This window comes from Marmota marmota, unplaced genomic scaffold (genome assembly GCF_001458135.2).
Source record: "Marmota marmota marmota unplaced genomic scaffold, marMar, whole genome shotgun sequence".
Taxonomy (NCBI): Eukaryota; Metazoa; Chordata; class Mammalia; order Rodentia; family Sciuridae; genus Marmota; species Marmota marmota.
Genome location: NW_025999900.1, coordinates 5,265,332 through 5,291,930, shown reverse-complemented (window position 1 = coordinate 5,291,930; position 26,599 = coordinate 5,265,332). Strand labels below are relative to the sequence as shown.

Genomic DNA, 26,599 nt, shown 5'->3' with positions numbered 1-26,599 from the left:
GGTGATGTCAGTTTACCAACATGGTGGCTGCTGGCCTCCTCTGTGGTCTGACCGGTGTGGAGAACCGAGATGGACCGCTTCCTTCCCCCGTCTCGAACCCAGAATTCAGCCCTGAGTACGGTGCTTGCGCGGCTGGCAGAAACTGCAGCGCTGTAACCCTGCGTCTCTATCCCAGCGCGCGCTGCCGACTCTAGCCGCGGGGCGATTTGCTGAATAAGCAGTGTTACCCTCCGTGCGACAAACCTCTCGTGTTTGAGTCCCCGTAGCCGATCCTCGTGCGATGGAAATCCTTCCTCCAGGTTCCGGAGCACCCCACTATTGCTGGAAATTCCTAACAAGATATCCTTTAGCCATCCTGACTTGTCATACTCCCACACAGTGAAGCAGCACACGGGGGCAATGCACTCCCCTCGCCGCCATCTTCCTTCTCTGTTATTTTGAATATTAAGAATTTGGTATATAATTTTTAAATAGAGTCTCCATTCCTTTTTACTCCATAAAAACAAATACAAGACAAATACTTGAGAAATATTTATTTGAAGGGCCTCCAAAGCATTAAGTCTCCTTATGGGAGAGATGGAGAAAGTAAGTGCAACCTATTGTGAAGATATTGCCCATGTTTCTGGTTGGCATAGACCTGGGTCCTGAAATCACGATGCAGGGAGAAAGAGCCAGCCACTAGCCAAGGGCAATGGTACTTGCCTGTAATTCCAGTGGCTTAGGTGGCTGAGGCAGGAGGGTTGCTATTTCAAAGCCAGCCTCAGCAACTTAGGCCCTAAGCAACTTAGTAAGATCCTGTTTAAAAATAAAAAATAAAAAGGGCTGGGGATGTGGCTAAGCACCCCTGGGTTTAATCCCTGGCACCAAAAACAAAACAAAACAAAACAAAACAAAAACACCCAACCCCTACTCTTCTAGGTGTTTTTATTTGCCAGGAAGAGAGAAAGAAGCATGAAATAGATTAGTTTTCTCAGTTCATCTTTCAATAGTTAGCAAAAATTCTTCCTATATTTTGATAACTACTAGTTTATGTCAATGTTTTCATTGTCATTGGAAACTCTAGCAATATGTATTTTAGTGTAAATGTCAGAGAGATTGAATAGGGACTGCTAGCTAGATGCTATTTAAATTGGAAGGCTCCCCACCTCTCTTTATAAAAATATTTTGTCAGTTGTCAATGGACCTTTATTTTATTTATTTTTATGTGGTGCTGATAATTGAACCCAGGGCCTCACACATGGTAGGTGAGCGCTCTACTACTGAGCCACAACCCCAGCACACCCCCCACTTTTGCAAAAGAATGAACATATTCCCCACAAGTGGGAGTTCAGCTGCCAGCTATAGAAGATGCTGGAGCTTAAGGTTTCAGTGCAGAGGAGAGGAAAGAGGCATTGAGGAATTATGTCACTCCTTTGCAACACCCTGGGATGGGAAATTTGATCAGGGCAGTAAACCACGTATGATGGTGTATGGGGATGCTGACAAGGGCCAAAATTCCTCCCAAGCTCTGGTGTAAGATCTAGGCTCACACAAAGGGAAACTCTGTTACTTGACTTTCCAGAGGCAGTGACTTTCATTAATGTGCACGGAGGCATCTCATAGTTTAGCAGAGACTCTATGCACTGTGTTTATTTACATGAGTATATGCTGTAATAGATAATGAATGTAGAGTAGATGGAGGCGAGTTCTCAAAACTCATGGTTATTTTCTAACTGATGTGTTGGGAAGTTTGTACTTGCTTAAGCTGCAAAGTTGGGTTTCTATAACACATAACTAAATGTTATTCCTAGTCATATAATTTCTGTTCATTTTTTGTCACTACACTTTCCTTTAGGTTCCCATGATCTCTTCTCCTTGCTCTGTTTTTATGCCAATCATACCTGGTATATAGTATGTGCTCAATAAATTATAGCCATTACTAGTTTAATGACAAGGTCAAGGATATGTAGCAAGAGTCTTTTTAAAAAGTATGCTTGCCTTGAAAGATGACAACATGAAGGTTAGTGAAGAAAATGTTTATCTTCTGTTATTGCTATTTTGATTCAACAAATGTAACCTTGGGTTGTCAGCATTTCTTAAATGCAAAACAAAAAAAGTGTAGTCTTTGCTACACAAGACAAGAATAGTTATCCACATGGAAGTAAGTTTAAATAAGTTCCTTCTTCTGGTAAAGTAAATTTAAGGAAAGAGAATTGAACCTGGAAAAAGTCTTGGGACTGTAGCAGAAAGGTACCCTGCTCTTGGAAGCTTTTTAAGCCCAGACTGATGCCTCTGACTAACAGGAAACAGAATTACTCCTGGCACAGAGAGAAGTATCCTTCTTGGAACCAAAAGGTCTGTTGCAGGTAGTGGCAAGCTAAATTTCACCATCCTTGTTGTCTACCATAGTACAATGAATAGGCTCTTGTTTAAACATCTGAGTGTATAGGATGCTTGAATTTGAAAACCCATGGGGCCAAGTGTGGTGATGCATGCCTGTAATCCCAGCATCTCAGGAGGCTGAGGCAGGAGGATCACAAGTTCAAAGCCAGTCTCAGCAAAAGTGAGGCACTAAGGAACTCAGTGAGATCCTGTCTCTAAGTAAAATACAAAATAGGGCTGGGGATGTGGCTCAGTGGCTGAGTACCCTTGAGTTCAATCCCCAGTACCCACCCCCATCAAAAAAATAAAAAGAAAGAATACCCATAGGATTAGGCAGCCTATGGAACAAGGTGCCCCCATTTCTGGGGAGTAGTTAGGCCAAATTATTAGCACATTACAAGTCTACCTCTGTGGTGAGGTGCCCTGGGAGGCTACAGAATCCTGAGTTTGGGGGAGGGCAAAACTCTAGAATTTTCTAAAGCTATTCCTGAACTAGACCTAGAAATCAGGAAATCCTTCCAGTGTAACCTCACCACTATTTCCATGAAAAATATCCCTCTGTCTGCCTCCTCTTGTTCCATTAGGGAAACACAACCCAGGCTCATTTAGAGCAGGAATCAATCCTCTGTATGCCAGTTAATTTCATTCTGTTCCTCTGCTCCACTGCCTGGACCACTAACGCCATTTTGAAAATGCATTGCTGTTGTACACAGGGCTGACTGAGAGAACAGGGAGGATCGCTTAAATTATTAAGACTGGGAATCCAGAAAAAGGGACTTATGCAATGTTTGTGGAGGGTGATTGCTTGACATGACCAAGCGACCAGCTGTGCAGCTAAGTTGCTGCCCCAGATCCTTCACTAAGACTTGGAGTCCAGGAGCCCTGGCTTCCTCCTGGGGAAGCACCTGAATTCCTTGAGTTCATGACTTCCCATCTGGATTGAAGACTCCCGGGTTGAGGAGACAGCCAGTAGGAACATGACATTGTCAGGGCTCTTCTGTGTCCCATGGGTCAGGACCAGCTTCTCTGAGAAAAGTGGCACCTGATCTATGGATGGTGGAGGGGACAGTGTGAGGATCTGCCTGTAACTGCCTCTGTGTTAAGTGCCATCTTAATTAGCACCAAAATATACTCTCTCTTGCAAGAGGCTGGAGGATGCATGCTGAATGGATCTTTAGAAACACAAGACATGGGCTCTGGATGCTAACAAATGCTGACATGAGTCAACACTTATTTCTTATCTCAATTAGATTCTCACTCTTTTTTGGACGACAGCTACCCCAACTGCTGGCAGTGTTGTCATTAGCTGGAGGCTAACAGGGCCTCTGGAATGGAGCTTATTAAGAATAAATGAACCTTGGGTTCAGACCCCTTAGGGGTTTGGTTTTCCGAAACGAGGCACAAATAAAAACTCAGCTGCGAAGGCCTTGCATTATTATATTTTCTGGGTTATATTGATCTCCAGGGAATCTATTTTATGCATTTCTAAGTTGTTTGTTTTTTTTTTTTTTTCAACAGAGGAAATCAAATTTTAAACAATCCTCAATTATCAGAGCGGCTTCTTCTAAAATGGAAAGATAGCTACTTTAAAAATGCCCCTTCTTCCGTCAATACCTTGGTTCCCTGAGCCTTGATCCTGGCTGCTGACTTAACTGTGGGGCCACAACTTCTTGCTCTAGTTAGCAAGTTTGTGGAGTGCAGCGCGGCTCTAGACGGAGAAATGATTTCTAATTTTCCCACTGCCTCATCAGCAAAATGGACAGGTAAATCCCATTTGCTGAGGCTTTATTACTTTTGAAGATGTAGGAGCCAGAAAAGAGCCCAGCTGGGTCCCTCGTCCCAGGTGGAGCTGGCAGGACTGGCAGACAGAAGGATCAGCTTTTGACTGTTAACTGAGGACAAGGTAGTCTGAAGGTGATGGTGGGGAAATGAAAGTGGAAACCCTTGATGTTGGTTTCTGTGAATAACTGCTTTTAGGAGAGCTGGGCAGGGTTCAGGACTGCCTCGGGTAAGTGTGAACTAAAAGGCCAACAGCACCATGTTGGAAGAGGCCCAGCTGCCACGGCGAGGTGGGTGGGTTGTTGTGGTTGACAGCTCGTCCCATTTTCTTGAAATGCCAGTCAAGAGGCATCACAGCTCAGCCTGAGGAAGGGTGGCCCAGTCACCGTAGGATCATAGTGAGCTTCTGTGTGATTCTGTGGGCAGAAGAAGCCAGTGAAAGGCCTTCTAGGCTGGGGTCTTGGTTGAATCCTTAGGTCGTTATTTCGTGGTCACATGTTTACAGGTTTCTATTTCCTCGGGTGAATGTTTATCTCAGAGAAGATCCTATTACAGCAGAAGGGCACTCGCCCAGGAAGCTCTTGCCAAACCTTACCTTTCCTTCCGCCTGTGCCCTGGCTCGAGACGGTAATTTACCAAAAAAGTGTAATTACGCAGTTGGAAAGTGTTTAAATTGAATTGTCAGGGAAATGGCACGGAGTACCTCGCTATAGGCCAGGTGTGAATTTGAAGTAATGAGACTAACATTTCAGTTTTTATAGAGATGGACAAAAGAAAAGCACTAATTCTGAGTTCTGACTTCCCTCTTCCTCAATTTAACTTGGGACAACCGAAGGCAAAACCCTGCACACTTACTGTTCCAGAATTGTTTTCTCTTTATTGGTTTCCAAACTCTCCTTGAGAGTTCCTTTTGCTTTTTTCTTTCTTTTCTTTTTTTTTTTTTTAATTTATGGTTGACACATAATAATTGTGCATATTTCTGGGGTTCAAGGTGATGTTTCATTACATGAATACATGGTGTAATCATCAATTCAGGGCAATTAGTATATCCACATCTTAAAATTTATCATTTCTTTGTAATTAGAATGTTCAAAAACCTCTCTAGCTATTTGAGATAGATATTATTATCCAATCTAGTCATCCTGCAATGCAGAAGAACACCATAATTTATATTCCTTCTGACTATAACTTCATATCCCCTGACCAATCTCTCTCCATTCCTCTTTTCTCTTCCCTTCTAGAGGCTAGTATTCTACTCTGTATTTCTGTGAAACAACTTTTTTACATACAATGTATGAGTGAGATCATCCAGTGTTTGCCTTTCTGTATCTGGTTTATTTATTTAACATAATATCCTCCAAATTCATCCAGGCAAATTATAAGATTTGGTTCTTTTTTGTGGCTTAATAGTACTCCATTTTGTATATATAACACATTTTCTTTACTCATCTATCAATGAATGCTTAGGTTGGTTCCATATTTTGACTATTGTGAACAGTTTTCCAATAAATATAGGAGGGGAGATATCTCTTTGACATACTAATTACATTTTCTTTGGATATATACCCAGTAGTGACATAGCTGGATCATATGGTAGTTCTATTTTTAACTTTTTGCAGAAGCTTCATAATGGTTTCCATAATGGCTGTTCTGTTTTATAATCCCACCAATAGTGTATAAAGATCACATTTTCTCTACATCCTCAATGCTAATCTTTTGATTTTTTTTTTTTTTTTGTACTAGGGATAGAACTCAGGGGCACATAACCACTTAGATGCATCCCTAACCCCTAGCCCTTCTTATTTTTTATTTTGAGACAAGGTCTCATTAAGTTACTTAGGGCCCTCTAAGTTGCTGAGGCTGGCCTCAGACTTGCAATCCTCTTGCCTTGGCCTCCAGAGTCACTGGGATTATGGGCATGCACTGGCTGATTTTTTTTTTTTTAATAGTTACCATTTTAACTGGAGTGGGATGATATCTCATGTAGGTTTGTTTGGCCTAATATTTAGTGATGTTGAACTTTTTCTTTAGTTGCAGATGGACACAATATTTATTTGTTTATTTATTTTATTTGTTTGTTTCTACGTGATGCCAGGGATTGAACCCAATGCCTCACGCATGCTAGGCAAGCACTCTACCACTGAGATACAGCCCCGGCCCAAACATTTTTTTTTTTTTCACATATCTGTTAGCCATTTGTATTTCTTCTTTTGATAAATATCTAATCAGGTCTTTTGCTCAATTTTCATTTTTATTGTTGCTATTGTTAAGTTCCTTGTGTGTTTTGGATATTGACGCCTTATTTGATGTATACCTTGCAAACATAACTCTTCCTCTCTGTAGGTTTCTTTGTTGATTATTACCTTTGCTGCGCAGAAAACTGTGTTTGCTGTAGTCCCATTTGTCTATATTTATTTTTGTTGCTTGTGCTTTTGAGCTTTTATTCAAAATATCCTTGCTTAGACCTATGTCTTCTAGTAGTTTCAAAGTTTGGGGTCTTACATGTAAATTCTTAATCTGTTTTGAGTTGATTTTTTATTTGGTGAGAGACAAGGGTCTAATTTAATTCTTCTGCATATGGATCTCCAGTTCTCCCAGTTTATCGCAGAGGGTGTTGTTTCTTATTTATTTGTTTATCATGTATAAGGAGAAAAGATCAGTTTAATCTAAGGCTTGTTGATGGTGAAGGCAGAAATCTTCTTCTTGGATCCTCTCTCTGCACATGTGGTGGTTTCAGTCCTCTCAGCTTCTGAACTAGAACATGAAAGAGGGGCAAAGCCCCTTTCTAGCATTTTGTTGTCTTTTGTTCTCATATTTCCCCAGGAAAGAGTATATCTAGTTACCAACTTTCTGCCATTTTATCCAGAAATCTTCCCCTCATTTAAAATATAACGCTTCTCTCTCCCACCCTGTGGCTGGTTTCTGAACAGGAAGCTAATGTGGGCCTAACATTCTTAGTAGAACCTAAGGCTCCTGAAGTGAACGTGGGCATTTTATAACATAGGCATTTCTGTCAAGAGCCCCTTATTTCTCTTCAAAGTAGTCCCCTTAGGATACCATTAACTTATTCCAACAATGAGGACATTGCTCAAAATGCCAACATGTCTCCTCTTCTGAAATAGTCCCCCAACTGGGTTAAGAAGCATATGGGAAGACGTGGATCCTCATGACTGTGCATCATATAGAAACACACAGCCTTACTTTTGGGGGGACCAAAACCAGTATTGCACAAGTGGGTCACCTACATTCAACTTTTATCTTTCAAAGTGGGATCTAAACCACTTCTGTTTCTCAAAATGAAAACCATCTTCAAAGGATGAATATTTACCAGCCACCATTAGTGAAATTCTAGAGAAAATGCCATAGGCTATGAAAGCAATTCCTAAAATGAAGCTCCATGAATTTTTAAAATGGCAGCAGCATTTGACTTCCATAGGAACTCCCAAGGACACTTCATTGGAACAAATAATAACTTGTTTAGATGTTCAACTTCTGAGAAATTTGTTACAAAAAGGAGTCTCATTTGGTCTGGGAAATGAAACAAGTTGGCTTAAAAAGATGGTCTCGCTCCATCTGGGATATGAGATTAATGGGTGTCAGCCCTGCAAGTGAACACAGGCAAAGTGCTTAGCATCTCTAGCTTTCTGATTCTTCACCACATTAAAAATGAAAGGTTTAGATTAGATGATCTCCAAGGACTGTTTTAGTTTTAATACATTATGATTCACTTATGAAACATTTATTGGGCAACTACTGTAAGTGTTAGATACTGCTGTAGACAAAGTGATAACACAATCCCTGTCCACAAGAGCTAGCCAAGGCATACAGATCATATATAATTTTTATATCATCAATATCATCATATGCTACACTCATGTGTTATGCAATATTACATGATATTTGTTGCTACATAAAATGGCTACATGATTCACCAAATATTTTTCTTTTCTCCCTGGGGCTCACAAGCTAGATTTTTCCCCCTGCCCTAGACTCTCTTATAATTAATTAGGTGGGATCAAGTGGCTGAAATCTGTCTAATCAGATGTGAGCAGAGGTGACAAATGCTGCTTCTAGTCCTGGTTTATGATACTGTCCCATGTGTGAACCTTCTCTCTTTCATTTATTGGCTGAATAAAAATTTCTACAGAGTCAGAACAGTATGGAGCCTCAAAAGGAAAGAACCTTGGGTCCCTGAATGACTCCGTGGAACATGAAGGGTCCACATATCCTGCCAGCCCGCTTTGGACTGTGACATGAGGGACAAACAATATTTATTGTGCTAATCCACTTCAGTTTTGGTATTCATTGTTATAATGTTTAGGTCATCCTACCTGATATATTTACCTTATGAAAGAAGCAGCCTCAAGTCCTTAGATGGCAGTGGTGATGGCAGGGAGGCAATATAAAAAAGCCTCAAGCAGAGAAAGTGCTAAAAAGAGCCTCAGATGGGGAGAGAGTCCATGTATAAAAGGAAAAAGGATCATGTGAGAAACAATTGCTTAAGTATTACAGTAGTTAATGATCTAACCTCAGGATATCTGTTTTCAAAAAAATTACTTGAAAAAATGGGTTATCCAGCACTTTCAGAAAAGTGGCCAAATGATCCGTATTTTATTTCTCCACACTTGAAGGACATTATAAAGTCTTTTGAAAACTATTCAGTCGAGAGTGTAGTCTTCGTGTCTAGTAAGAATGTCGTCTAGCATGCTGGCTCTAAGACATGACTGTCTGCTGTCTTGCAGGTTCAGAATCTCATGAGGGGCTGCCTAGAAGTTTAAAATGCCATTTTTTAGAAGTCAGGATCATGTTAACAATGCTAAAGATAAAATCTAAACAGATGCCAAAATTCATTTAAAAGCCAATGTATTTGATTATTTTTAGCTCAGTTGTAAAGAAGATGTTACTGAATTCTAATTGGTATTATTTGTGATAAGCAGAATAATGGCCCTGCCAAACAGGTCCATGAGTTAATTCCTGAAGCTTATGAATGTTACCTTACATGACAATAGGGATTTTTATATGTGGTTAAATTAAGGATCTTGAGATGTATTAGCTAGATGAGCCCAGTGTCACAAGGGCCCTAACAAGATCAAGACAGGAGCAATAGGTTCTATAAGGAGATGCACCAGGAGAAGCAGAGGTCAGAGTGAGGTGAGGCCACATGCCAAGGAATGTGGGCAGCCTTTAAAGGGCAAATGACCAATGGGAGAGGATAGTAAGTGCTGCAGTCTGGCTGGGCACAAATAACCAACCGGAAGGTCAGGAGCCACTTGTAGATTCAAGCAGGAACGAACTTTATTTCTGAACCCACGGGAACGCCACCCACGCGAACTCTCTAGGAACCCCGCGAGAGCTCAACTGCAACTCAAGGGGAACTCCGTGAGAACTCAACCATCACCATCCTAATGGCTCGCTGGCGCCACCTCTCAACCACTCCCTCTGGCAAAATGCCAGGTGCCATCCCTACTCGGCTGCGGCTCTCAACAAGTAAGTCTATAAATAACCCACACATAAACATTCATCTAGTTTAAAACAAATCTCTATGAAATAATGTGCAGAAAGGATTATTTTTTTCAAGACATGATACTGGTAAAATTGTATATACTTATGCAAGGAAATGAATTTTCACTCCTATCATGCCATAGATAAAAATTCCAGATGGATTATAGCTCTCAAGATGGAAGGTAAAACAATAAGCCTTCTATAATATAACAGGGGATAGTATCTTCATGACCTCGAGACAGGCAAATATTCCTTAAAAGTATGAACTATCCAGATTGGTAAACTGGATTACATTTAAAAACGACTCTGTTCATCATAAGTAAAAAAGAAATCCATATAATGGGAAAATGTTTTTGTAACACATCATAGCCAACCAAGTTCTCATATCAAAATGTAGGAAAAAGAGCCAGGGAAATTGCTCAATGGTAGAGCACATCCCTAGCATGTGTGAGACCCTGGGTTTGGTCCTCAGCACCATAAATAATTAAAATAAAATAAAATAAATAGTGGGAGGAATTCTTGCAAATCAATAAGGCAGAGAGTCAAATTTTTAAGATGAGAAAAAGAAAGACTTGAATAGGTACTTTGTAAAAGACAATTTCCAAATGTCCAATAAGCATACAAAAAGGCACTTAAATTGACCATATCATTTTTTAAAATTTTCTGTCTTCTGATATTTGGACATCTGGGACCTCAGATGCCCCTGGAGGGATTGTATCTATGAGGATTAGCTAATTGCTCAAGATAGATTGAACAATTTGTATTTGAGAACACCTTTTTTTTTGTATTTGAGAACACCGTTTTTATGTGCAAACCAACTAATCCAGAACTCACTCCCCAAACTCCTTCTATGTTGATCTCACATTCTGCCATCCCTCTGCCCTAATCACCCCAGGGTCAGGTACCAGACAACCAGAGGTAGCCCCTACACCCCACAGACCATTGACATTATTTGATCCAGCCAATCAGAAACCTGCTCACCCTATCTTGTCCATTCCTTCCCATGGAAACCATGATAAAGTCTCTTGCCCATGTTTGCCCTCCTTTCTCTGCCTTCTGACCACCTTGGTGCTTCCCTGGGCCATATGCTACCTGGTGTGCTGTGATTCTTGTTTCTAGGGAACTGTGAATATAAAAACCATATCTGTGTGATCATACAACTTCTCTATCAGAATAACTAGAATGAAAAGATTGAAAATGCCAAATGTTTGCAAGAATGTGAAACAATGAGAGTTTTCACATACCATATATCCTGCTGGTGGGTGTGCAAATTGACACAATTATTTTAGAAAGCAGTTTGACAACAGCTACAATGATTGACAAGATACAGACCTTATGACCTACCAACTTCATTCCTAGATATACACTACAGAAATGTATCAAAATTTATAGTATGTACAAGAATGATCAAAGCAACAGTATTTGTAATGATCCAAAATTAGAAACAACTCCAATGTTCATCAAGAATGGGATGAATAAATATATGAAAGTATATGATATATTAATGTTTTAGTCAGCTTTTTTCTGCTGTTACCTAACGACCTGCAGAACAACTTAGTGAAGGAAAAATTTATTTTTGGCTCAGGGTTTCAGAGGTTTGGTCCATAGTTGGCTGACCGCATAGCTCTGGGTCAGAGGTGAGGCAGGACATGGTGGCAGAGGAAAGAAGCTCAGGACATGTCAGCTAAGAAGCAGAGAGAGAACTCTGCTCACCAGAAAATAGAAACTCAAAGTCATGCCCCTAGTGATCCATCTCCTCCAGTCACATGCTGACTGCCTACAGTTATCACACAGTTAATCCATATCAATATGAACCAGAACAATTAATATGATAGAATGTTATTAGGCGATGAAAATAAATTATCTACAATTATGCATAAAGAATCTCACATGCATACTGTTGAGCAAAAGAAGTCAGAACACAAAATGTGTATAATGTATGATTCTACATGAAGCTCAAAATAGGCAAAATGAGTCTTTAGTGATAGAAGTTGGGATAATAACTTTAGGATGGGGGCTACTTCTGTATTAATTGTATTGTTTCCTAATGTCAGTGATGGTTACATAGCTGTGTTCACTTTGTGAAAATCCATAAACTGTACATTTTGGGATTTGTGCACATTTTGTGTGAACATTGTACTTCAACAAAATTGTTGAAAAAATTCAACGAGAATTCTTGTGTGCAGAAGAATCAAGCAAGGATATAAATTGTATTATTATAAATGCTTACAATCATTTATGAGCAAAGCTTGTTCTACTAGGGGATCACATTGCTGGAACACCTGTGAAGTGGGCTTTAGAAGCTCAATTTTATTTTATGAGGCTGTTTATATCAAATGCTGTCCTGGCTGATTATTTGCCATAAAACTGTCTTGGTTATTACTGAAATTGGAGGAAATTGTGTTTGGGAGGCTCCCGCTTAGAGAGTTGGTGGTTTATTTGGGGTTGTGTTTCACTCTGTGTCCTTGGCTAGGTGCCACTTACTGATGTTACTTAATCTTGGTGAGTATTTCCTTATCAGTGGAATGGGGATAATAATAGTAATCGCCTCACAGAGCTGTCGTGAGAATCAATAAAATAGTATAGTGAACGGCTCAGCACAGGATCAGGCACTCAGTGCTCAGTAAATATTTGCTATTATTCTTTTCATTGTGTTTGTGTTCTGGCATGATTTCAAGATGTAGAATTCAATTGTGTTTCTGTGACGTGTGGACAGGAAGTGGAAGAGGGATGTTATAAAGAGGAGTTTGGTCATAGCTTAACTCTCCTGCCCACTCCAGGTTAACCTACTGAACCTAAGAGCTTTGATGAGTGCCCGTCAGGTCACACTAAGTTTAGTGTAGTACACGGGGGATGATTCTTTGAGTAGAGAGGTCTTGGGGTTACCATGAGATTAAGAGATGCTATTGCTATTCAAGGTTTTCTTTAACCTGAGTCTGCCTGAGGAAAGCTTTACACCATAGCCAGAAAACTCAGGCCCCAAATGAATAAGAGGCCAAATTAACATGGTTTGGGCCCAGAACTGAAATCCTGTGTTTATCTGCTTGTCTGAAAAATAAAGTATTCCTCAAAAGGTAGTTGTGGATTTAGGGAAGATTTCTTAGGCCTGGGGTCAGAGCTACATTAAAGCCTGCACGTGGGGATACTTGCTGTTTGTAAAGCACAGTAAAAGATCAAATAAATGCACTTACGAAGTGTACGAACAGTCCATAAGCCAAATGGGGCTTCTGAGTTACCCAGGAACCTCATATCATTGTCCCTCTAGCCTTTAGCTTGTCACTCTAAATGCTTCTGTTAACTGGGATCTAAGGCTGGTCGCTCACACTTCTCCGTACTGCCCTGGGGATTCTCCAGCAACCAACCTCATAAGCCAGAGTTATTATAGGCTGCTTTACAAGATGTCCAAAGCCAGCTGTGAGTTTGTTTCATGTAACTCAAGAAAAACTAATGGAATCACTGACATAAAATCTCTAAGTAACATATTCACTTCCTCCTTCCATGCATGTAGCCATGGCCTGGGATGTGGAGCTAGAGGAAAAATCAGGATTACTGCAATTTGAAGTTGGGGTCAGGCTAAGCTATCCACTGCTGGTTCTAAATCTCTCCTTGAGATGTTAGCTGACATGTTAGCAGGAGATAAATGGTAAAGTTCAAGGAGAAACTAACTCACCAACCTTGGAAATTTATAACCAACTGTGTGTATGTAAGAGGGATTTTTCTGACTCTTCATAACTATAACAAAGAATTTATTTACATTAGAAAGAAAGTCTGTCTAATATGATTTTGAAGAGAAACTATTTGAAAACCTGTACAAAAAAAAAAAGTACAGCTTTTTATTTATTGGAATTGAGAAGAACCTCATTAACTGGACATCCAGAGAAAGGAAGACAGGAAACTCTCTTGTTCATGTCACCCACTTCTGAATACATTTTGATTCCTTTCTAATTTTGCATAAAATTAGAAAAGAAAGAAGAAAAATAAGATTCTTGAGGAAGGAGCTTATTGGGGAAGGCAGAGATTGGGCAAAGTCAAATGGGCTTGCCTTTTGACCCCTGCTCTGCCACTTACTAGGTGTGTGACCTTAAGCAGGTCACCGTGGCTTCTGTTCATCTATGAAGTGAAGATAAGAACACAGATGACAGACAGAGTCCTTGAGGTGGAGTTTGAGGCCCTGCCCTCTTTTTTCTCTATGCTTCTCCCTGTTCTCAAGGTGAGGTCAACCATGTTCCCATCTCCCATCCCCACTCATGTGCCCCTGTTCCTGTCTACTCAAAAACTCTATCTGGATGTCTCAAAGAGAACTTGAATCACATCCAGAATCAAACTCTTCACTTCTCTGAAACTTGGTTCTCTTTTCAGTCTGTCTTACCTGAGGGGTCCCCCCTACCCACTGGTAAAACCAGACATCTGGGAACCCATGTCTGTCTCTCCGTTCCCTTTCCTCACCATCCTCTCCCATTTTCAAGTCATTAAAGTCTTAGAAACGTTAATTCCTGTGTAACTCTAAAATCCATCCACTTCTACCTGGGTCAACTGCCACCACTCTGTTTTTACATTCCCAGGACACATTCCCAGCTAACTAGTCTCCCTTCTAGTTAGTTATTTTGGTTCTCCTCTGCCCAGTAGCCAGACTGATCTTTTCAAAATGCTGTCTGATCATGTCATTTACCTGCCTGTGCCTTTTGGTGGCTTCTCATTACCTCCAGGAGATTGGCCAACATCTTGATCATGATCTTCAAGGACTCTATGGTTTAACTTTTCCCTACAAGTTCAGCCTCCCCTTGCCTCACACTCTTCTTTGTCTATAGAACCTCATCGGAGTCTTCTTTCAAGTCTTCTTGTTTTTGTAGCCTTCGATCGTGAAGTAGTTTCAAACTACTTAGCAGAAATGCTGCAAAACTAGTATAAAGAATTCCTGGATGTTGTTAACACATATTCCTCAAATGCTAAAATTTACATGCGTCTAATCATTCTCTTTTTTCTGAACTTTTTGAGAGTTCTATAATAAATAAATTCATGAATATACTACTAATTTCATTAATTGTCTCTTAGTGTCTTTTATACAAAAAAGAATAAAAAACTGTCTTTTTGCTCCAAGATCAGGTTCAACTTAGTTGCCATGTCTCCTTTGATTCTTTAATCTGGAAGAATTCCTCAGTTTTTCTTTTGTAACCTTGGCATTTTTGAAGAGTCTTGGGCAATTATTTTTAGAATGTCTCTCATTTGGGGTTTGTGTATGATTAGTCAAGATTAGATACAAGTTGTTGCTTTTTTGGCGGGAGTATCCCAGAAGTGATTTTGTATCTTTTTAGTGTATTGTATCAGGATGTTTGGTCAGCCTATTAGTGCTGATATCTTACTTGGATCATGTAATTAAGCTGAGGCCTGTCAGATTTCTCCAATGTAAAGTTACTATTTTTTTTCCTTTGGGATAAATTAACCTTGTGGGGAGATACTCTGAGACTATGTTAATGAACTTTTACATAAAATAATAAACTTTTGTCTTTTAGTGTTAGAATCCATTGATGAGTCTTCAGAAATTACTACTTTGGTGATTTCCAAATGATTCTTCTTTCATGAATTTTAAAATGCCATGCTTTCTCCTGTCCCAGGACCTTTGCATGTGTTACATCTTTTGGTAATACATGCCTGGAATACTCCTCTGCTCCTTAATATGAATATACTACTAATTTCACTAATTGTCTCTTAGTGTCTTTTATACAAAAAGAAATAAAAAACTGTCTTAACTGCTTAACTCTCATTATTTCTTTAGATCTCAGGCCAAACACTGTTTCCATGGTGATATCTTTCTGTCTCTTTCCCCATACTAGGTACGTTTCCCATTTATGCATTTTTATTGAATCATATAGCACCTTATAGCACTTATAGTTTTATACTTATTTGTGTAATTATTTAAAGTCAGTCTCCTCCACATACAAGTGTTTGTTTTCATGCACAATTGTACTTATGATGCCTATCATAGCCCCTGGTATACATAAACTATTCATTAAATTTAGCTGAAAGAATGAGTGAATGGATTGCATGAGGTTTTTGTGAGGATTAAAAAAGTAAGATATATAGAATTCCAAACATTTAGTACAATCTTAATAAACATTGGCGACTTCCATATCTTCCTGCCGTTACCTGGGGTTAAATTTCTGGTAGGCAAAATGTTTATACCAAGCAAAAATTTGTCCCAGGAGGTGACCTTCTATGTCCTAAAGATTGATTTCCATTTGAACTTGACATTTCTATGGAAGCAAATTTCTAAAGAACAATTTGGACTACAACATAAGGTTTTATTTTCTTTTTTATTCATACATACATTAAAATGAGCTTCTGTTGCCCAGTTTTAGAAAGTGAACCCTTCTGCTGTCAAAATGATCTCCAGTTATTCATGAGAGTCTGACAGATGACTCACTTGTAGGGACTTGTCTCAGGGTCTTCTAGTCTGGCCTCTTTGCCCTGCTGCCATGTGACATCTGTGGTTCATGGCTCTTACAACAGAGCCAGTTTCTAGGCATAACTATCCTCTACAGATGTCCTCCATTGATGTCCCCTCTCTGTCCTAGGGGAGGGGCAATACCACCTTCTTGTCCAAACATCTCAAAACAAGTGTTGGGAGCTTCAGATTGAAGATGCAAACCTGGGCTCATTCATAAAGCACCCTATTCAAAGACCCAGTTGAGATTTCGGGACTTAGAAAAACATGAAAAGGAAGAAGCTTATAACAGCAAAGGGTTCAGAAGGAAAGATCATTGGTGAATACAAGATTTCAAGAAATTCCCAGAGGAAGGCAAATTAGAGGGTGTTGGTAAGTGAGCAAAGCAGGGAAAGCCAGAGGCGGGGCCTGCAGGGGAGCTAAGGACCAATCTTCCAGTGAAACTTCAGAGTTTGTGACTCATGTTCCCACCGGTGTAGAAGAGGGTACCAAAGGGAGCTCAAAGGGGAAGAAAAGAGCTGTAGGAGTCGGCCCTCTATGCCCTTCTCCTTGGCCTCCATCTGTGGAACAACTAGTTGCTTTAATTGTTCCTAGACTGAAACACAAACAAATAAAAAGCAAAACAAGACAAAAAGTGGGCACTTTTCTAAAGAAAGAGAACAATCTTTAGCAAGCAAAGATCTTGGGGAGGCATTGCTATCCCAGAATAAAGTGGTTTTTTTTTTTTTTTTTAATTTCTGGAATTTGGGTAGGTTGTTCCTCATTGATCGCTCTGAAGTGAAGACTGCCATTAACTATGCCCCTTCCAGATGCACAAATTTATCATCAATCTCTCCATCCAGGACAGAGGTAGGTCTGTTGGGGTGAATAATCATACAGTTCCTTGCAAGCAGGAGAAAGACCATACTGGCTACTTAGAAGACTCAGGTGTGTCTCTCCAATTTGAATGTGCATGAACACTATATGAAGGAGAAAAGCAGTAGGTAAAAGACTGAAATAAAAAGAACTGACCCTGGAGGAGGCAGAGCTGTTCAAGGAAACAGAAGATAACCTTAAAAAATCTGATGATACTCTGAGAAAGAATTGAGAAGACCTGGCGTTTAAGACAAGAATAGAATAACATGATAAAGGAATAATCAAAGAATTAACTCTTGGAATAAAATACTCTGTAAAAAAAAAAAACCTTAAAATCAACTGCAAGTTTTGATTATAAAATCAAGGCAATCTTCCAAAATAAAGAAAGATATGTATAAAACATGTGAATAGAAAATAAGAAAAATGAACATTTTAGGATTCAACATATGACCAATAGGAGTTCCAGGATTTAGACTATGTAATACAGGGTAGAAAGTTTTGCAGTTATGAGGATGATTTCTAAGAGTTGATAAAAGGCATAAGTGTTAATCTTGACAGGGCTCATCAAATGCTGAGCAGCATGAAAAGGAGAATATCCAATTATAAGAATAATTTCATCAAACTAGAAGGGTCAAATTAAAAATAATAAGAATTTTCAGAGTGATACAAATTAGCAAATAAATAGCCTGCATTATAACAAAAAAATCAGCTGGCATGGGCATCTCTGGATGCTAGAAATGATGGAGCAATGCTGTAAAGTTCTAAGGAAAATTATTTTGAACTAGCTTTCATTTGACCTAGAATTCTGTACTCTGCAAAAGTGTCCATCAAGTAGAAGGACAAAATACAGTTTATAGACATACAAGGACTTGAGATATTTTCCTGATAAAATAAGGAAGTGGTTCTAGGAAAACAGGGAGAAAGAAGGCCATGATGAAGGAGAGAGTTCTTCTAACACAATAATGTGGTGAAGAAATGTTCAGCCAGACAGTGGCCCTTCAGGTCTGTAAAAAACAATTGGTCTAAGAATGGGAGAGTTTTTCAAATTGTCTCTGTGTAAAAATGGAGATTCCATGCAATGTTATCATTAAGAGACTGGAAATAATCGAAGACACTTAAGCTCTTTATTAATGTTTCAATAAGAAAAATAAAAGGCAATTAGAAATTTCTGGAAAAACCAAACAGAACAAAGTCATGGGTCACACAGAAGGTTCACTATATTGTAACATGACCAGGATATGGCTTGAGTATGAAGGCAGAGAATCTGCTTGAACTTGATACTAACAATGTTCTCCAAATGTCCCAAAGGTGATGACATTTTACCTGTAGAAAAGGAAAAGTAATTATGTGATACCTTCTGACTCTGTGATAAACAGTATTTACATAGTAGTTAAAATGTAAAGTATTTATTGGCTTATTAGTGTTTAGATTCAACCTGTAAACAAAGTGTGAAAGTCTTAAAATTTGTAGAATAGCATTTAAATGTTATTATCACCAACCATATAAAGGAAAATAAACAACAGAATGTGGATAAGAAAAGAAGTAAGGACAGTAAGTTAAGGACTTACTGTAAGATTCTCAACTTGTAGGTGGTTGTTATGGTTTGGATCTTGAATATCTACCAAGAGGCTCATGTTTTGAAATCCCCCAATTATTTTTGAAGTCATGAGCCCCAGGATACATAGGTGGGGCTTTTAGGCAATGATTAGGACTCTTACCTTATCAGTGGATTAATCCATTTGCTGGATTAATCCAGCAAATGGATTAATCCATTGATATCTGAATGTAGTCTATGTGATAACTGTTAACAGATAAGGCATGGCTGGAGGCTGTGCCCCACTTGCTTACAGAGGGATGACCTTGGGTGTTATATCTTGTCCCTGGTTCCTCCCACTCTCTCTCTGCTTTCAGATTTCCTCTACCATATCCTTCCTCCATGATAGTCTGCCTCACCTTAGGCCCCAAACAATGGAGTCAGCCAACCATACGTGGAAACTCTGAAACTGTGAACCCAAAATAAATTATTTCTAAGTTGTTCTTCTCAGGTATTTTGGTTACTGCAATGAAAAGCTAACTAACACAGGGGCAGCCAAAAACTACTACCAAATGTTGATGAAACTGAAAATAGCAGTTTTTGTGTATTATTTAAAATTACACTGGCAGCTGATAGGTATTGTGAATAGTTGAGTGCTACTATTTATTCCTGATAGAAAATGCAAGTGGTAGAAAAAAGACTGCCGTCATTTGTTCAGCCCATCACTAAGCAGTAAATAATCATGTTCATTGCGAAGAATATTGACTAGGGAATATTTTTAAATTAATGAGTACAGACATACAGTGCCTTTTAATTATTAAACATTTTCTCTACAGGGGACAGGCCCTCTAGGGAACTGACTTAATGTTTTCAGTGCTTGAGGCCCAAACAGAGTGAAGGGTACAAATATCCCAGATTTCCAACTGCCCTGATTGTCTTTGGTAATCATAAAACTGCTGGAGAAATGTCCCATTAAAAGCCAAAGAAAGCCAATTTCCAGATCCACCACCGAGCACAAGTGCACTCATTCTGCTGGCCTGTTTGATTGCTGCAGCCTCCTTGGGCCCAACTCAAGTGGCACTTGCTGGGGAGAGAGAGCTGGAGGAAATAGTTCTCCAGAGGCCAATAGAGGCCACAGGACCTTGTCCAGGCTTCTGGTGAGCAAGACAACCCTCTGCCAAATTATCACCTGAGATTTAGATGCAAGATGATGTTTGCTGGGGACATGTCTTGTATAGGCATGTGACAGCTTCAGACCCAGGTCAGTGCCCTGGATGCTGACCTACAGGATAGTGAAACTAAATGAGTGGCAAGGACAGCCATTCTTGGGTAGATTTTCTTCTTAACTGCCTTAGAATGTTTCTCGTTATGAAGAAAAGAGATAGTTGCCTATTCAGGGAGAATTGGGGCACTCTTCTGCTGACATAGAGAAACCTGCTAAACCTGATGTCTTAACTAGAAGGCCCTCTTGTCAGGCATCTAAGTCCACTTTGCTGCTCCATGATAGCTTCCACTTTAAAGTAGAAACTGGGTCAAGCATCTCGAGTTCTCTTCTTTCTTAAAACAGAAGGAGCATCTGTTAAATAATGGATTGTTTTTAGAAAATGATTTAGTACAACCCAAGAGATATGCAAAAGTGGTTCAGGTAATTGACAACTGATCTGATTTCCTAATTGATCCAGACAGCTAGGCTAAGCTTTGAAAATCTGCCCTGACTACAGCCGCATACTAAGGGCTGGCTTCTAATGAATCAAGTAATGGCCATGAAACCTGCCATAGCTTAAACCAGTTAGACCCACAGAGGCATCTGATGTGTAGATTATCAAGTCCATAGGCTGGACAATGGTAGGCATCCCATGATGTCACATGTCATGCAAGCTCCGTCAAACAGGGGCATCACAAAGCTCTCTCAGAAATTCAAACCAGAATTAGAGGGAGAGGGTTGATTAGTTTGTAGGAGGAACGGAGATGGGATAGGAAATGAAGAGAAGGTAGAACACAGACAAGATGAGGAAGAGTCCAGAGGTATGTAATAATCATGAGCATGGAGTCACCAGAGTAGAGGTAGCCATGATTAGTAGAGATGGGAAGTAGAGACAGAGAGGAATTGAATCAATGTTAACAGTGAAGTGCAGGGTAGAGGTTGCTGAAATTCTACACCTGAGAGAATGTCTGATCTAGGCTCCTGTATTCCCTGCAGGCCTGGCACACCACTGAGTGAGACACCACGCTATCCACTGCTTCCCTGATTGTCCTCATGTTCCCGCAGGGTGAACTCACCTGAATGGGACTCTGTTCTTTGCAGGTCAAAGAGCCTGGCTAAGCATCCAAAGCCCTTATGCTGCTTTCTGGTTAGACACACTCTTTTGACTCTTCTTTCCTGGGGGATATTAAAAAGTAACTCAGGCAATGGGAAAAAATGATGTGAAGCAAAGACAATCAGCATTGTCCCCTAAAACCTAAGGGTACCTGGCAAGTAGCCCAGAAGAGTTGGTAGAGGAGAAGGTGCTGTGTACTTGGATTATGTCAGAAACCCAATTTCCTACTATCTTCACATCCAAGGATCCCTGCCACCTCTCCCTCAACCCATCCCACTCCAACCACCTCAGCTTTTCCCCATGGACACTAGGTTTTAAAAGTGCTTAATTTAACAAACCAGCTGTGTTCATTTAGGTAGTAAATCATTTTTCCATTGGAATAGATATGAATTTATCTCTATACTCAGGGTGCATAAATAAAATAATACTTATACTCTCTATCTGTACCTAATTTAACTCTGAGTCCTCATTTCATTGAGCTGGGAGGAAACCTGACCTCAGCCATTCCAGAGGCTCTATGTCCCACATGAGGTCAAATACGAGGGATTGCACCCACCACTGGTCATCTGTTCATGTGTGCAGTCAACTCTGAGGCCTCTCTGGTCCCTTCAGGCCTTTCCTCCATGTTTCCTATGCCACATTTGGGACATCAGAATCTTTACTGAGCTGGAAATTCAGTGGTAGGGTCTCTTCCCGTTGATGTGGCCCACAGCCATGCCCACTGAACTCTGTCCCTTGCTGGGAGGGCATTGTCTTAGAAAATAGCAGTGGTCCTCTTCTGGGACAGCTGGAAAATCCTTGATTTTTTCAGCTGGGGAGAGGCTTCCCTAGCAAAATGAATCTGGATAATAGGAAGTTGAACAGAAAACCCTGCCTGTGTGGGAAATTCATAACTTGAGCCTTTGGATATACATTCACAAACGTGAGTGTGTGTGAGCCCATGTGCACACTCCTATGGGTTAAATTTGTCTCTAAGACAGTGTTTTCTTTCTCAGAATTGAATAATAATTATGTTGATTGAATGTATGTTGTATATGAAGCAACATGGTAAGTATGAATCAGCCTGTGGGATTTTTTGGAGTTTCCCTTAGTTGAGTCCCCAAGCAGAGAAGCCATGTGGATTAGAGGCACTCATAAAATAAATTCTGCAAAGCAAGTCAATGAACTGTCCGCTCAGTCTCATTAACTTTAGGGAGACCCCAGATGAGGCATTACTTCTAACATATCAAGTTGCAAGAAAAGTAAAAACCTGCAAATGCCTCTTGTTGCCATTTAATGCTAACGGGTCCTCTTGCAGAAGGAACCAAGTAACCCTGGATTTGGACATATTTTCTTGTGCCCGCCATCTGTTGTCTAGCGTGAAGAGTCCTGTGCTGCTCCCTTTTGTCTGTGCCAGTAACCTTGAAATTGTAGACTTGTCCCCTCTGGTTGGAAGGTGTTGGTTCATCAATCCCAAGGTTTTCTAAAGAGTGCCTTTAGTGGCCTAGGGCCAGGGGTAGAGGAAAGAAAGAGCAGAAATACCTGTCCTTGTCCAGGGCTTTAAGTTTATTTCTGTGCACATTATCTCACCTGACCTCCGGTAACTCTGTGCAGAGTGGTGGAGTTCTCTTCTCATAAATGTGAAGAAAGGAGTTCAAAGAGGTGGAGGGGCTTAACTCAGGGTCACAGAGCAGAGCTGGAACTGGAAGCTGGCTCTTCTCTTTCCTACTCCTGTTCTCTTTGCCTGATATCCCAGCCCCTTCTGAATGGAACTGCTAGTCAGTAGGTATATAATAGGTGTCTTGGTGGAAGTCCAGGTAGGGGTGAGGCCAGAGGTTCACAGAAGGTTCATGAACACGGAGGCTCTGAGCATCACAGGACCACTTACGACCAGGGAACAAAAGGCCCCTCAGCTGAGGATTAAGACATTCTCCGGTGGCTGCGCTAGAACCTACTCCAACTGGCCACCCCAGGAGAGGCAGGGAAATCAGCTCTTGGTTGGGACAGGGCGTCTTCTGCTGAACATGGGCAGGGCAGCAGTACCTGGGGAAGGGACACAATACAATTGTGTCTGAAAGGGGCAAGGCAGAAGCAGGGACTCCACAGCTGACAGAGTGCTCTGTGGGCCTCTGTGTATGTCCCACCATAAAATAACAAAGGTAGTCAATGTCTGCATAGCTGCAGGTCTTGAAATCATTGGGAGATGGCTCAGGTGTGTGACATTTGGGATATGAGCACCAAGAGGTTTGTCACAATGTTTGAGCTTTCTGGGCACAAGCCTTACACAAGTGTTTAAAATCAGGTATAAAATCTTATCCCTTTTAGAATGTTCTTGCTTTTTCTTCCTTGCTGTATCTATTTTTTTTTTCCTATGAGCCTTTAGCCTAGGTGTGTCTTACCTCTGCTGTTCACAGAGCAACAAGATCTATTTCTTCCTGAGTTTCCTCAGCTCTGTCCACCTCACATGACTGACTCCAGATGTTCTAAGCAGCTACCCTCCCACATTCTCTGTCTGCAGTTGGTCTTAGAGACCTGACCTCCAACTCCGACCTTCCCAGTGGCTGACCAAAGGCAAGATACTTCATCTCTTTGAAGTATTATTTTCTTTGCATGTTAGATATTTAAGATCTACTTCACTGAGGCAATGAAGGTGTCTCTATAAATGATGCAGTGCTGCGTTTGTGTTACAAACAAACATAGCCACAGGACATAGCCACCCTCTCCTGATGCCTCCTCCCACCTGCCGGCCTCTATGTGTATCCACCTGCCTCCTCTCCCATGACCTGAATCCCAGGCCTCTGAACCTATTCTGGTATTCCACTCCAGCAGGAATCTCACACTCTGCTGGGTCATACTCTCAACATCAGATATAACTCTGGCTAAAACAAAATCACTCTCTCTTGATGCTGCTTTTCCATCCTGCTACAACATCATTTCTCTGGGGGTGGGGGGAAATTGCTCACAAAAAAGCTGTCTATACTCACTGACTTAGCTCACTGTTCTTTCATTTCCTCTTGAGATCATCCAAACAGGCTTTTATCCTCCCACTCCAGTCTCTTTTAGATCACCAGAGAGTTCCTGCTGCAAACTCCATGTTAAGTTTTAGCCCTCTTCTCCCTGGGCCTCCCAACCCTGTTCACTCCCTGCCCTTGCAACCTTTTCTTTCTTTGGCCTGTGGGACAGGTTTTTCTCAGGCCTCATTGCCTAACACCACCTCTTCCAGATCTCTAAATATTGCTTGCCTCAGATCACAGTCCTCTTTGCTAATTATATTCACTCCCCAGGAAACTTCTCTGGTCTCATACTTTAAATAGCCTGCGCATGCTGTCAGTTTCTAAAAACTCCAGACTTGCGCATCCAGCTACCTACTCAACATCTCTACTTCTGACTTTCTCTTACTCTCTACTTCCGGTCCATTAGCAAATCCTGTCGTTGTATCTTCAAAATATATTTAGTATTCCACTTTTCACCTCCCTTCACCAATAGGTGCCAGTCACAAAAATTTCTCTTCTTGGCTAGTACAGTTGATCCAAACTGTTCATGCATCTACACTCAACGCCCCACAGGGAATTACTACTTGCTAGCAAGAGTTATCCTTTCAAAATGTAAATCTTATTATACCAGTCTCCTGCTCAAAACTCTCCAAGAGCTTCCTGTGAAATTCTGAAGGATCCATAGGATCCAATAGGAACCAATCCCTAATTATATCCTGTGAAATTCTGAAGGATCCATAGGATCCAATCCCTAATTATATCTTTGGCCTCATCTCCTAACACTCAGTCACTCCATTCCAACCCCACTGGTTGATTTTTCTGTTCTTTGAGCATGCCAAGTCATGCATAGTCCCAGCTCAGGACCTTGCTGTTCCTTGTGCTGGATGCCTTCTCCCAGTAAGTCAAAGGCCCCTTACAAAAGTATGTTATGTTGCTGAAGTAATTAATAAATCACCACAAATTTAGGACCTTAAAATAACACCCATACATCAGGTCACAGTTCTATAGCTCAGAAATCCAGCATCACGGGGCTATATCCTACATATGTACCTGACAGCATTGCACGAGATTCTGGGGCTGGAAATTGTGGTTCAGTGGTAGAGCTCCCAGGTACAAGTCCCTGGGTTCAATCACAAGCCCTGGAAACAAAGAAAAGTGCTCCCTTTTAGTTAAGTTAGTTCCAAACAAATTGTAACTCTGATATTTTGTGATAATCTGTGCATGACAAAAATGATAAAATAACAAAAGGCATAATTATAATATAAGTCAAGATGGTGGTGGAAGAAGACAGGTAGAAATTGGGGGTTATTCTGAATGTGTCACAAAGGGCTTCACTTCATGGGAAATTCATGGGATCTACACAGTTTCAATTTCTGTGCTTTTTAATATGTACACAGGCAAAAAAAAATCATCTTGGAAATACAAGTTTCAAGGAGACTGGTGTAATGCTAGGCTGGTCTGGGTTTTATTCTGCAGGATGTTGAGATATTGAAATGCCCATTTGTTAGGAAGATAGTCTTACAATAACATTAACAGAAATCCAAATAAAAGGGAAGTTTTCCTCTAATACCACTGTTTTCATTTTTGGATGCTATTTTATTTTTAACCATTTTTGCTAGATAAATGGATAAAATAAGAAATAGTTTTAATTTTGAATACTTTTTAAAAAAATACATGAGTTATAAGAATGCAGCATGTTGGGCTGGGGTTGAGGCTCAGCAGTAGAGTGCTCACCTAATATGTGTGAGGCCTTGGGTTTGATCCTCCGCACCACATAAAGTAAGTAAGTAAGTAAGTAAGTAAATAAATAAATAAATAAATATTTTAATAAAAAAGAATGCATCATGTCACTAGCCATCTTTACAATAATTTTTATTGACTTTAGAATTCACTTGAGTGGATTTACCTTAATTTACTTAACCATACTCTTATTATTACTTTAAATCCATCTGATATTTCATTATTATAAGCAATACCTCATAAACATCATTTCTTCACTGAAAGATTGCCTCAGAATAGATTATCAGAAATAATATTTTAAGGTCAAAGTTTACAAATATTTAAATGAATGTCGATACTGACAAATTACATTCCAGAAGAATTTTTACTAGTTTATATCACCACCCAGTACCAATGAGCAAGTCTAATCATTGAGTCATTCAGCAAATTCTTTTTTTTTTTACCTCCTCTTCATCTTTTTTTATTGGTTGTTCAAAACATTACAAAGCTCTTTACATATCATATTTCATACATTAGATTCAAGTGGGTTATGAACTCCCATTTTTACCCCAAATACAGATTGCAGAATCACATCAGTTACACATCCACATTTTTACATAATGCCATATTAGTAACTGTTGTATTCTGCTACCTTTCCTATCCTCTACTATCCCCCCACTCCCTTCCCATCTTCTCTCTCTACCCCATCTGCTGTAATTTAATTCTCTCCCTTGTTTTTTATTTCCCTTTCTCCTCACAACCTCTTTTATGTAATTTTGTAAAACAATGAGGGTCTCCTTCCATTTCCATGCAATTTCCCTTCTCTCTCCCTTTCCCTCCCACCTCATGTGTCTGTTTAATGTTAATCTTTTCCTCATGCTCTTCCTCCCTGCTCTGTTCTTAGTTGCTCTCATTATATCAAATAAGACATTTGGCATTTGTATTTAGGGATTGGCTAGCTTCACTTAGCATAATCTGTTCTAATGCCATCCATTTCCCTGCAAATTCCATGATTTTGTCATTTTTTAGTGCTGTGTAATACTCCATTGTGTATAAATGCCACATTTTTTATCCATTCATCTATTGAAGGGCATCTGGGTTGGTTCCACAGTCTAGC

At 40.1% G+C, this 26,599-nt stretch overlaps 2 long non-coding RNA genes across 4 annotated transcripts in view; one reads left to right on the top strand and one right to left on the bottom strand.

Moving 5' to 3' along the window:
- LOC125615215 overlaps positions 1 to 26,599 on the top strand; it is a 284,873-nt gene that overhangs the window by 132,094 nt on the left and 126,180 nt on the right. The window lies entirely within an intron of this gene.
- LOC125615216 lies at positions 18,050 to 25,439 on the bottom strand. Its single transcript, XR_007345754.1, has 3 exons — positions 23,755 to 25,439; positions 20,754 to 20,853; positions 18,050 to 18,262 (listed from the first exon to the last, which is right to left on the bottom strand). It is a non-coding gene; the product is annotated as an uncharacterized LOC125615216 (long non-coding RNA).